General features: G+C 44.1%; 1 protein-coding gene and 1 long non-coding RNA gene across 2 annotated transcripts in view; both read left to right on the top strand.

The window, feature by feature from the left end:
• ZNF281 (zinc finger protein 281) overlaps nucleotides 1-11,834 on the top strand; it is a 523,665-nt gene that overhangs the window by 233,420 nt on the left and 278,411 nt on the right. The window lies entirely within an intron of this gene.
• Nucleotides 1-11,834, top strand: part of LOC142209413 (uncharacterized) — a 138,375-nt gene that overhangs the window by 55,574 nt on the left and 70,967 nt on the right. The window lies entirely within an intron of this gene.

Genomic DNA, 11,834 nt, shown 5'->3' with positions numbered 1-11,834 from the left:
GATATGTCAGTACCAGGGAATAGAGCAGTGATATGAAAACTTACTTCGTTCACTATGAAGGTTTAGACATCAATCATGGTACTGTGACGAGTGATGGTTTGATTCTGATAAACCATCTAATGCCTTTCTTTTTCCATACACCATTTGCAAATGTTAAAATGTGATAGTTACTATGATACTATTAAATTACATTAATAGATAAACTAGTAATTTATTTGAGTATTTGAACAATTCTTTTATATAGTTTATATTGGATTCTTACTACATACTGGTTATATGAAACATGTAAATGCACTTGTATATGTTTTTCTTACTGTGTTCTACTCTTTACTATGCCAAATGTACATTTTGGTTCTAGATTGTATATTGACATCTGTTCCAGGGGAGGAGGAGGGAGGGAAGACGGTCAGCCTAAGCAACACAAACAACTCTCAATACAGAAACAAGGGAAAATAAATAAAAATACAGGATTTGACAGAAAGGATCCAAAATGCTTTAATAAAGTATATTACGAAATTTATTAAAGGGATCTTATCATTAAAACACATTTTTTTCTGGATAACACGTAGGAATAGCCTTAAGAAAGGCTATTCGTCTCCTACCTTTAGATGTCTTCTCCGCGCCGCTGTTCCGTAGAAATCGACAGTGACGGAGAATGCAGCGGAGTCGGGAGATAGGTAAGTAACAGTAGTTTGTTATGTTTGTATCCCTCTGGGTCTCCGATTATTATACTCTGGGGTCTGAAAAGACTTCAGAGTATAATAATTGTTCATGTGTGTCCATAATGGGACATAATACTGTGTACTGGGGCCAGTATGGGGACATAATACTGTGTACTGGGGCCAGTATGGGGACATAATACTGAGTGCAGGGGCAACAATGGGACATAATACTGTGTACTGGGGCCAGTATGGGGACATAATACTGTGTGCAGGGGCCAATATGGGGTATTATAGTGTGCGCGGAAATGCGCATGGGGGGGGGGGCGTTAGGGGTCAGTTGGTCGAGGTCTTCAGCGTCGGTCGGGGGGGGGGCATGTCAAAAGTTCGCCACGGGGCCCTGCTATTCCTAGTTACACCACTGACTAGGAATATTAACAATAAAACCTCCTTAAACTCCCCTTATATATATAGCCCCCTCCCCTTATAAATTACCCTGAAATTTTTAAAAATAAACCCTGTTAGTAAATATCTGCCCCCCTTATCAGTAATAAAGTCATTTATTTTCTCAGAAAAATGATAAAGTTTTACTCACTTTCCCAGGCTCCCTGCTGCGTCCTGATGCTGAAGCCTCTCCCTGCTTGTAGACTCCAGAGAAGGACCTATGATGACGTCACCACAGGCCCTTCTCTGTCTTCTATGTAGTGACGTCTATGTAGAGCAGGGACTACAGCGCCCTGTTCTATCACAGATGTCGATGGCCACAGTATTGTAACTAGGGCTCTCCTGATCCGGAGCACCAGACCAAACATGAGTGAGTAAGACTGCACCTACTACTGTGGGGGTTAGAAAGGTTGTGAGGGGATGATGCTCAGAGGGGGAAGAGGCAGCTGGGACTGTTAAGTGTTAAGCCCAGGTCTCAGAATAGAGACTCATACTCAGTGGCGTAACTAGGAATGGCGGGGCCCCGTGGCGAACTTTTGACATGCCCCCCCCCCCCCCAATAAACACGGACGCCGAAGACCTCGACCGACCCCCTCCTCTGCACTCTATTATGTCCCTTAGTAAGCCCTGCACACAGTATTATGTCCATTAGTGGCCCCTGCACACAGTATTATGTCCCTTAGTGGCCCCTGCACACAGTATTATCCCCCATAGTGGCCCCTGCACACAGTATTATCCCCCATAGTCGCCCATGCACACAGTATTATGTCCCACTGTGGACACCCATAAACAATTATTATACTCTGGGGTCTTTTCAGACCCTAGAGTATAATAATCGGAGACCCGGGGGAATAAAAACATTAAAAAAAACAGTTGCTTACCTGTTCCCCGGCTCCTATGCTGTCTGCCGCCGCTCTCGTCATAGACCGGGTTCATGTGACGTCAGAGACGTCAGACAAGTATGAAGGAGGACTGGCAGGATCGTGGAGAGGTAAGTAACAGTATTTTTTACGTTCCCTTACCTCTCCTAGTCCGCCGATCACTATACTCGGGGGTCTGCAAAGACCCCCGAGTATAATGATAGTGTTTGTGGGGCCCACGGTGTCACTTGCCGATCCCGTCCCTGCCAGGATCGGCAAGTAAATAGGGCCCGTAATAGCCTATTAAAAAAAAAAAAACGCAGCGGTAGCGGCTGTCACCGGGCCCCCTTATGGCCTGGGCCCTGTGGCAGCCGCCTCCGCTGCCTCTACGCTAGTTACGCCTCTGCTCATACTGCCTCAGTTGTTGGCGGTGTCATGAACTGGGTCACGTTGCTGCATACTGTCCCCTGCAACCAGGTGGGTTTCCCTGTTTGTCCAACCCACTTGTTCGGCAGAAACTGCGATGGAACCACAGATGTGTACTGTGACTGTGGCAGGGCATGTTGTACTGGCTGTCTTTGACTCTGGGATCCTAGTAACCTTGGTGCACCATGATTTGGTCGAACCTGCACTGTACAATGGACAAACTATTGGGGTCTTGTGTATACGTGGTGAGACCAGAGAGAATCCTGTTACAGAGGTCACTATATAACTACCTCTGGCACCGCCTCCCACAAAGTGGGCATGGTTAAGTCTCTGTGGCATGATGTGATTATGGGGAGGGATTTTCCTCTATTTTGGGATATGTAGAAAAAGCAGAAGCTACTATTAGAGTTAGGCTTTAACTTTTGACAAGTTACCTGAGTAAACAGCAGTGTCTGTTAATTTCTTAGTTTAATGTCTATAAAAACAATGACAGGATACTGTGTAATACTGGTGATTCTCGGAATATTTGTGAAGCAACCTGTCCTTATAAAATTATATGCTGGGAAAAGAGGAATATAACTGTTTATCTGCCACTTCGCACATATGACAAATAACCGCAAACCTTGTGCATCCATATTTGGCTTATTTTGATATAACTTCATGTGACGTATGTATCCCGCATTCTGAGTGAATAAAGATTTGGTTCAGAGAGCCTACTCTAAGCCATTTTGAAACCCAACCTGTGTGTTTCTCTTTGCTCTCCGGCCGTGATACTGAGAGGAGTCTAGAATTCAGTTGGGGTAATTAGAAAAACCCTAACAGATTTTGGAGGCACTGCTGAGATCCCTGAAATCCTTCCTTATTTGACAACATCAGGAGCTTTCTGGAGGAAAGAGAAATTTCAAATCCATGTGGTAAGTAAGTGCATTAACCTGCTTTCTTTCTCTTTCTTGTATGAGAGCATCTTGGATCAAAGTGGAAAGAGACTAGTAAGGGAATCTCGAATTCTAAAGTCCTTCTCTGTTTGTTTGTTCGTGTGTGTTTGCACTTGTATTTCTGTAAAGTAGATTAAAAAAAGTGATTTGATTTAATTTATTGGAAATAGATAAGGATCACTTGGTATGATGATTTGTGAACATTGTATGTGCACAGTATCTTTGGATCAGACCCCCTTTTGGGTGGTATACCACAAGAATTAAACCTATATTCTGACTTTCTATTCTGTCATGTTGATGTGATCAGAATAAACACAGCGAGTAGGCTGTGGTTGCTTTTAAAAAAAAGAAGTGTAGAACTTCCGTAAAAGTATGTGACAGTTTAATGATTAGATGCCTTGTTCATATGTTCAGTAACCCTTTTACTTCATGGGAGATCAAATAAGAGGGGATAATGGTATATGGATTCAGTTGTGGAAAACGCAGCTCAGGGGTTAGCATGATGGGGCCAACATTGGAGGATATTTAATTGTCACGCAATACCTGGCAAAAGAACCAGAGGTAAACAGTGGTCACACATTTTATATTTTAAGTAAAAAAAATTGTACTATCCGCGGGACAGAAATGTATATCACAGTCCCTCATTCATTTACCATTGAGCATGAGCACTGTGCATCTTGTTTGGAGCTCTTGGTTGGCTGCAGTTTCTGTTTTCTGTAGTGTTTTAAGTTTAATCTCCCTCTATTTCTGGTACATTTGCACTGATCCAAGGTGTAGGATAAGACATAGAGCTCCTCAAGAGAATTCTATAACTAGTCAGCAGTTCAGACTACAGGAGCTAGGTGCACTCCAGAGTAGAGAATTGCAGGATTATGGGTGCCCATAGGAGTAGGGACATGGCAAAGTGTGCAGTAGCCATGTATGTACCCTAAGAGGCTAGTTATGGAAAGGGAGGAGGAGTTTTCAATCGTAGGTGTTAAAAAGGTCTTTATGAAGGCAGGTAAGCTGAAAACAGGAGCCCTGGACTTAGTGAAGTGGGAGGAGTTTTAGAAGAATAATTAACATTGGATCAGGGCAAAGGGACTTGAGGCACAAGTTGATGCCTGGGTGTGAGTAGCAAGGGAGGTTGTGGCAGAGGAGGAGTAGGCGTTTCAAAGGAGGGTGCCATGGCTCAAACAAAATCCCCACGCATTCCCTCCTTTTCTATCTTCCTTCTTAGGGTCCATTCACACAGAGGAAAATGTTGAGGAATGAGGATTCTTTTGAAATTGTAGAAGACCATGTGACAAAAGTCAGAGAGCTTCAGGAACAAACCCGAAAAATAGCTAAGAATGCCTGGAATCCATTTAAAGCTTTGAGAATCAATTTTGGAGGTTGGGTATCAGGGCTCCTATTGCTATTAGTGCAGATCGTTGTAGGCATTATAATTTTGGCATTGCTTATTAAAATTGATACCCTTGAGACATACTTCAGCTAAGTTAATTGCCAAGGAGCTCTTTTATATGTTCTCTCGGACAGGTATACCCAAGGAGATCCTGACTGACCAAGGGACTCCTTTTAAATCCAAGGTAATGAAAGAAAGGTGTAAGCTCCTGCAAATTAAACACCTACGAACTTCTGTATATCACCCCCAGACAGATGGCCTAGGGGAGAGGTTCAATAGAACCCTTAAGGGCATATTAAAGAGGGTGGCTAGTAATGACGTCAAAGATTGGGATTACCTACTGCCCTATTTAATGTTTGCAATCCGGGAGGTACCTCAGTCCACCACAGGATTTTCCCCATTTCAATTGGTGTATAGTAGACACCCACGTGGTGTCTTGACATGACCAAGGAAACCTGGGAACAAGAGCAAACTCCTTACAGAAGTGTAATTGAACATATTACCCTGATGTAGGACAGAATTGCAGCGGTAGTGCGTATTGTTAAGAAACATGTTGGTGTTGGTTCCCACGGTGGAAAGTAAATTATTGGCCAAATGGAAAGGGCCATATGAAATTATTGAAAGAGTGGGAAAAATGAACTATAAGGTATACCAGCCAGGCTAGAGGAAACATGAACAAATATACCATAAAAATTTACTAAAATCCTGGAAGCACAGGGAAGTGCTGATGTTTGTAGGTACCCCTAGCAAGGTTACTACTGAAGGAGTAGGTTCTTCACCCCAGGTGCAAATAGCAGAGTCCCTGTCTAAGGCACAGAAACAGGAGTCACAAGAGTTGGCACAGAAAAATAATTATGTATTTTCTGAATTGCCTGGACATACCAATGTGTTAGAACATGACATTGTTTACCCTTTACAAGGCACTCGACGACACCGGACACTTACAACAAAAGCTTGTTTGGTCTGCCTATCAGGTTGGCCCTGATTCTCTTTCTCCCTTAGATTCCTCCCCACCCCACTACACTCCCATGTGTTTTTTTCTTACCTTTCCTGACCGCAAGATACGTATACTGTTATCGATTCACTAATGTATGATATACGTCTTAATTGAGAGATGCCTGTCTGTAACATTTCTGATACTGTGGTCGTTCTTGTGACCTTTTGTTCTGTTGTGTTCTATAATCTTTGAAAAATTCAATAACAATTAATGAAAAGAACATGACATTGTCACCGAGTCGCAGGTACGGGTTAATCTAAAACTGTACAGGGTACCTAAAGCTCGTAGACAAGCGATATGTGAGGAGGTCAAAGATATGTTGGCACTTGGGGCAATTCAGAAGTCCAAGAGTGACTGGTCTAATCCCATTATTTTGATTCCTATGCCAGATGGTACCATAAGGTTCTGTAATGAATTCTGTAAATTGAATGGTGTCAAAATTTGATGCCTACCTGATGCCCAGTTTCGATGAGATACATGCCAGGTATTTCTACACCCTCAAATTAACCAAAGGGTACTGGCTCACTAAAGAGGCCAGAGAAAAAACTGCATTTGTCACCCAGAGGGCTTGTTGCAATATCTGACAATGCCGTTTGGGTTACATGGGGCTCCAGCAACGTTCCAGAGGTTGATGGAAAGAGTCCTTAAAGCCCCATTGAAGGTATGCTTCAGCTTACCTAGATGACATTGTCATCTTTAGTCATACTGGTTAACAGCCAACCCAAACAAGTGTGCTTTGGGTCTGGAAGAGGCCCGATACGTTTGGTATGTAACTGGAAGAGGGGTGATAAAACCCCAAGTTAACAAAGTGAAGGCCATTCAAAATTGGCCTTGGCCCTTTAATAAAAAACAAGAGCTTTTCTGGGAATTGTTGTCTATTACCATAGGTTCATTCCAAATTTTTCTACTATTGCAGCCCTGCTGACAGACATTACTAAGGGGACTAAGTCTGTCATGGTCAAATGGAGTGAAGAGGCTGAGGGGGCATTCCAAGAGTTGAAGACCATCCTCTGTAAACAGCCGCTTTTGGTCACACCTGACTTTACTAAGGAGTTTGTGGTTCAAACTAACACCTCTGATGTAGCGTTAGGCACAGTGCTGTCCCAAATGGTGGGTGGTGAAGAACACAAAGTCTCCTACCTAAGTAGGAAGCTTGCACCATCTGAAAGAAATTATAGCATTGTGGAGAGGGAGTGCTTAGCCATTAAGTGGGCCCTGGAATCTTTAAAGTACTATTTACTGGGCTGACACTTTAAATTGGTCACTGATCACTCCCCTCTTACTTGGATGTGCTGCGCGAAAGAGAGAGACGCCAGAGTTACCAGGTGGTTTCTGACGTTACAAAATTTTAAGTTCACAGTGGAACACAGGGCAGGCAAGCTGCAGGGAAATGCCAATGCTCTATCCAGGACCCATTGTATGTGGGATAAAAGTGTTCACACCTACAGGTCTGAACAAAGGGGGGGTATGTGAGAAGGTGACAGGTTATGTACTGGAGTCCCCCTATATCAGCCCCAGATTCCTGACTTATGTATAGTCCAGTAGGTTTCTGAAATAGGTTTCAGCCCCAGATGTGGGTCCTAAGGCTCATTACTGGCCCATAAAAGGTTGCAGAGCCTGCACTTCAGGGCAGATGCAAGAAGTGAGGAGATGGCTGGGTCTGTCCTGTAACCCTGAGTCCAGTGAGACTAATTTGTGCAGTGCGAGCCATGGATGCCGCAGCTGACTCAGTTGTGGAATCTGCATGAAGATAGGGCATGCCGCTTTTTTTTCCCGCTTTCCCATCGAAAGGAATGCGAGACGTTTTTGCAGGCAGATTTTGAAGCGGATTCCGTGTCAAAATCCACCTGCAAAATACTCCTTGTGAACATATCCTTTGTGTCCCTGTCTTGACTGTTTGAGTCCGCAGCAGTGCTTCTACCGAGCTACCTTCCCCACTCCATTTAAAGTGACATATGTTAGTTTTTAAAAATGAGGCCTCATCCTTTAGGGTCCATTCACACTGAGTTTTTTGGCGAGGATTTTGATGAGGAAAAAATCTGCTTCAGAATTAGGAAATGGCTTTTTCCTCCATCACAGTGTATAGACCTTGAAAAACCCGCTAGTGGTTTTTACCAATTCGGCACCCAAATCCGCAATGTGGATTTCCCGCCTCCCATTGACTGCGTTGGTTTTTGCAGGCGGAATCCACATGAAGGAAACTATATTTTCCGCTAGTGGGAAAAAAAAGCTAGCGGAACCCATAGGACTTTATGGGGAGGCATTTATTCCACATTGATTCTGACACAGATTCAGTGCCAAATTCCTCACCAAAAACTCAGTGTGTATGGCCCTTAGGGCTAGTTCACATGGGTTTTCCATATGTACACATTCCGTCGTGGCTGCCTTGACGGCAGTGCACTGGCATCCCTTCGTGGCATTCTGTGATGGATTAGGTCCAAATGAATGGGCCGGAGCCTTGCGCCGCGGATGACGAGATAGGGCAGCTCGCTTCTTTTTTCCACTACTAGCTAGTGTAAAAAAGAAGCAAGCAGCTCCCATTGAAGTCAATAGGAACAGCGATTTTTGAGGTGGATTCCATGTCAAAATCCGCTGCCAACTTGCCCCATGTGAACTAGCCCTAAGGCACTTTTGGGCCCAAACCTAACGGGCTTAAAGAACCACACCTAATGCATCATGCATTTTGGAAAAATATCAAAGATCCAAGAAGCACACCATGAGGCTACGGCCCCACAGGAACAATCATTGCGTGAACACATCGCAGTTCTTCCCGCAACGCTTTGAACAGAAAGTTCACAATGTTTTCTTCCGCGGACTTTCTGTTACAATTATATCTACGGGGAAGCCGCTGGCGTTTCCGTAGATATAACTGACATGCTGCGATTTTCAAAACCGCAACGGTTTTGGAAATTGCAGCATGTCTGCGCTGTGATTTTTTCCGCAAAGTGGGGATGGGATTCGCATGAATCCCATCCACTTTGCAAGTAGTGTAAAACGCCGCGATTGCTTCCGCCATGGACAAATTGCAGCGATTCTGGCCCATGGGGCTCTGGCCTGACTATGGAAAACTAGCGCTTTTAAAAACGTGTTGTTTTTTTGTTTTGTTTTTTAAAAAGCATCATTTTAATTTAAGTTGTGGAATTACAAGCACTTTTCCTATATATTTAATAGCACGAGAACCCAATGAGAAATGATGCAGAACAAAAATTTACATATTTTTGCTAACTTTGCTGGGGTATTTTTTCTAAAAATACTATCGAAACCACCTATGAGGCAGTTTTTGCGACAATTTTTTCATGCATAAATACAAAACATAAGAATATGTTTACCCACGTGGCATATTCTGCTGACAGCCAAAAGTCAGTTTCAGGAAAATGTCCCCCGTATCGAAATACAGAAAAAACTGCAGTGGAAAAAATCTGCAAGACTTGTATGTGTCAATAATTATCATTTATTGCATCATTGTCTTATTCAATAAAATCCTGTTGTGACCTGAGAGCGCCGTCTTTCCATTTCATTGAAAACGCTAATAATTATCATTTGATTGTTCCAAAAATACATTAAGTCCTCGGAAAACACTGGCTCTCCTTCATAGGGCTTACCATGATATTTATTTATTTTTTTTTTTTTAACATTAAAGTTTATTGAAATTTTTCAAACAAATTTTAACACAATACACAAAAAGAAAAAGGCAAAAAACAAAAGGAAGAGGGGGGAGCACGGGGAATAGGTGAGAGGGCGCTGAAACGGAACAAGTCTCTGAGATGGGGAAAAAAAAAAAAAAAAAGTCCAAAAGGCCGTTAACAGAAGCTGGGGAAGGAGAAGGGACCTAGAAGGGGGAAAGGAAGGTGCAGGACGGCTCTGGCACAGCAGAACCAATATATCAGTGCAAATAATACATCAGAACAAAGTGTGAGAGTCTGACGCAGCAGACTCAACAACTCAAAAACAAAAACAAAACAATAAAAAACAATACAATTTAAGAATAGAAGACAGAGCATAAACAATAAAAGATGTGAGTAATATTCCAGAACAATGAAAAACAAACAAAACAAACAAAGAGACATCAGACAGGAGACACAGAGGGAAAGAGGGAGCGGAAGTCAGCAGAATAATAGAAATGGTTCCAAAGGAGACAGGTCTGATGATGCCTGGAATCCTCTGGATGCAGTTCAGCAATCAAAGTCTCCATCGTGTGGATCGACAGAACCTAATTCAGCCAGGCGAGAAGGGAAGGGGGGGATGTGGACTTCCACAGCCTAGGGATAACCGAGCGAGCCGCCACTAACAAAAAGCCTAGGAGTCTGCAGGTAGGCTTGCGGAATTTCCTGGAAAATATGGAGAGGAGCAACGGAACTGGGTCATCCGCCAGATCGATACCTGTAACCTGCAAGATAACACTTCTGACTCCAGTCCAGAAGAGACGCAAAAGGGGACAGCCCCACCATATGTGGGCCATCACTCTAATTGTCTTGGATTGATGCAGTGGATTGGACTGAGGACCCAGACATTGACCTTGATTTTGATTGGGAAATTGATAACATTTTGGCATCAAGTCCTGGGGGTAACTTTTATTTAGAGGACCGCAAAGGTGGAGAATTGGCTGCAACCACTACTACCGGTAATGGTCCTCTAATATCGGACTCTACATTACCTCGGTGTTAATAGTCCAAACAACATGTACAGTACTTTAGCTGTAGATCAGAAACCACTTTCCCTTCCTACACCACATTTAACCAAGTTTCATCATCATCATCATCATCATCCTGCTGATATGGAGCCACTAAAGGAAACCTTGCCTTACAAGGCATGTTCTGGAGCTGTGACTGAGCCAAATCTAAACACAGAGTCCTTTGGAACTGAACAAAATTCACCAGCTGTGCTTTTGGCCCTTGGGGTGAGTTGAGCCTTGCACCAGCAGTGTTTTTGGCCCTTGGGGTGAGTTGAGCCTTGCACCAGCACGTGTCCCCTAACATCAGGCTGGCCCTAAGTTCTGCGCTTTGCACAAAGTTCCACTTGACCACTGACGCGTGGACAAGTGCATGCGGCTAGGGACGGTACATCTCAATCACGGCACACTGGCTGAATGTAGTTGAGGCTGGGACCGGGTCGCAAACTCTGGCGGCCTGCCTTGTCTCCCCATCCAATATTCCTGGCAGGAGTGCTGAAACACCATCCTCCTCCTCCTCCGCTGTTAAATCGACCCCAGCTACGAGCTGGAAATGTTGCAACACTGGTATGGGGAGACGTCAGAAGGCCGTGCTGAAGCTCATCAGCTTGGGGGACAGACAGCACACTGCCTCCGAGGTGAGGGATGCCATCCTGGATGATATTGCAATGTGGTTTTCGCCGCTGCAAATGGGCCCAGGCATTTTTTCGTGTGTGATAATGACCGGAACCTGGTAGCGGCTCTGGAGCTTGCCAGCCTCCAACACGATCCATGCCTGGCCCACGTTTTCAACTTATTGGTGCAACGGTTTTTAAAAACGTACCCCAATTTACACGAGCTACTGGTTAAAATGCGGTTCTTGTGCGCCCACTTTGGCAAGTCTACAGTAGCTGCTGCTAGCCTCAATACACTCCAGCAATGCCTACATCTGCCTGAAGCACTGGCTGTTGTGCGAGGTCACCACACACTGAAACCCTAGATAACGTATGTTGAACAGGGTGTGTGAGCAGCAGAGACCTTTGATGGAGTTCCATCTCCAAAACCCAAAAGTTCATCAAAGTCAGCTCCCTCAGTTTCTGCACCATGAGTGCCCATGGGTGGAAGACTTATGTGAAATCTTATCCCATCCTTTCCACTGGACACTTTACAAACTCACTACAACCTGTATGAAAGTAGATAAATAATTGGAAACCTTCTTTCCGCTACATTAATAAGGACAGAAACATAACTTTAAACCGAAAGAAACATTAGCATGCGCTCATCACAATTCCTGATATGACAGTTGCGTTAAGCAGGGTGCAGGGTACAACGCAGACCAGGCCCGAGCACCAGGAACAGGTGTTATAATGGCTAGCAGATAATGCTTCCAGCTGCTTTTCTACCAGCCAGTCAGCCACTACCTGCAGTCGTGTTCATACCCAAGAGTCTGCCCCTCCTTCCTCTCAACATGCCCAATCTTC

This window comes from Leptodactylus fuscus, chromosome 6 (genome assembly GCF_031893055.1).
Source record: "Leptodactylus fuscus isolate aLepFus1 chromosome 6, aLepFus1.hap2, whole genome shotgun sequence".
Taxonomy (NCBI): Eukaryota; Metazoa; Chordata; class Amphibia; order Anura; family Leptodactylidae; genus Leptodactylus; species Leptodactylus fuscus.
Note: the sequence above shows the minus strand (reverse complement) of the source record. Positions and strands in the feature narration are given on the sequence as shown.